The sequence below is a fragment of the Mirounga leonina genome, unplaced genomic scaffold, assembly GCF_011800145.1.
Source record: "Mirounga leonina isolate KUSES-001 unplaced genomic scaffold, KU_Mleo_1.0 Mir_128, whole genome shotgun sequence".
Taxonomy (NCBI): Eukaryota; Metazoa; Chordata; class Mammalia; order Carnivora; family Phocidae; genus Mirounga; species Mirounga leonina.
In genome coordinates, this window is record NW_023270320.1 from 36406376 (window position 1) to 36408236 (window position 1861).

The following is a 1861-nucleotide window of genomic DNA, read 5'->3' on the forward strand; positions in this document are numbered from 1 at the left end:
CAACTCTTATATGTATACTACCGGATCCAGTGTATATTTTTGCAACAATAGTTGCTGTCTGTGAAAAGTGATTATCACACACTCTATGTCCCAAAAATTTCACTGCTTGAAATACGTGCACTTATTTAACAACAAAAATATGTTCATAGCAGCACTGTATAAAATATTTGAAATATACACACAATTCAAATGTCCATCAAACTGAAGAAAGGATAAAATATTGTGGCATGTTCATATAATAGGATATTATATAGCAATGAGAGTAAACAAATTACAATGGCATGAAGTCAAATAAATGGGTGTCAGAACCATAATGTTGGATGAGGGATGCTAGACACTAAACAATACATAGTGTGTGGTATACATGACAACAAAAATATATGCCTTTAGGTCTACCCTCAACTCACCAACATGAGTGCAGATCCAGCTCTGCCCCTATGCCCGCCTGGCCCCGAAGCACCCAGTTCTAGGGACTCTTCTCCAATGCCTGAGATTTACGGGCCTGAAGAAAATTATGCATCCCTGCAAATGTCATCTGCTTAGACACCCCACACAGAGACCGTCTCTCCTCTTCCTTCGTCCATGGATCTGCTTGTTCAGGACAGCCCTGACTCCTCCACCAGTCCCAGGGTAAAACCACCACCCACTTCTGGAGAGGAGAGAACAGTGAGGAAGGAAGATATGGCCCAGGGCAAGAAACAGAAGATCAGGACCTTGTTCTCTCAGACCCAACTCTATGTCCTCAATGATCGATTTCAGAGACAGAAATACCTCAGTCTCCAGCAGATGCAAGAACTTTCCAACATTCTGAACCTTAGCTATAAGCAGGTAAAGACCTGGTTCCAGAACCAGAGAATGAAATGTAAGAGGTGGCAGAAAAACCACTGGCCAAAGGAGAGCAAGAGTGTGAGTCAGAACAGCACACCAACCACAGAATACCCAGGCTTCTATTCCTACCACCAGGGATACCTGAGGAACACTTCCGGAAACCTTCCAATATGGAGCAACCAGACCTGGAATAACCCGAATTGGAGCAACCAGACCTGGAACAGCCAGTCTTGGAGCAACCACTCCTGGAATGGCCGGTCTTGGAGCAACCATTCCTGGGCCAGTCAGACCTGGTGCCCCCAAGCCTGGAACAATCAGCTCCAAAACTGTGGAGAGGAATCTCTGCAGCCCCAGATCCAGTTCCAGCAAAATTCCATCAGTGATTTGGAGTCCATCTTAGAAACTTCTGGGGAAAGCCATAGTGTAATACAACAATCTGCTAAGTATTTTAGTACCCAGCAAGTAATGGATTTGTTCCCAAATTACTCTGTGAACATACAGCCTGAAGATGTGTGATGATGAGTATATTATTCGATCTCAGTTTGGGTGGTGGCTGTTATTCTCCTAGGCTTTGTCTTTTAGGTCCTATATATCTCTGCCTCGATATTCTGTTTCCCATTATTCTTACTGTGTCCATTGAGGGAGTACGATTGGAGTCAAAGAGGTTTCAGTAGCGTTGGCTCTATGGTCAACATGATAAAAGGTGTTTCTCGCTATAGATAACTAGATACAATACTAATGTGGATATCTTTAGGCTCTAGAATATAACCTCAAGAATAGGAAGTGAAGATACAAGATGTGTGATGAAGGATAATTTGTATTTTCTGAGATTGTGAGGCTTTTCTTGTTAATAACCTCTAACGGTGAAGGGTTAAGCTATAATGTGCTTCATTGATTTCCTCTGTCCCTTGTGATGTTTTACTAGAACTGTTAATTTGTTCATTATTCTAGTATTTGTAGAAAGATGTTTTGTATTTTAATGTGTCATGATAATAGTACCAGTTTGGCTGATTGGTTTATAGGTTTAAGTACA

General features: G+C 41.8%; 1 pseudogene; it reads left to right on the plus strand.

The window, feature by feature from the left end:
* Nucleotides 1–411: 411 nt before the first annotated feature.
* Nucleotides 412–1344, plus strand: LOC118009823 (annotated as a pseudogene).
* Nucleotides 1345–1861: the final 517 nt, after the last annotated feature.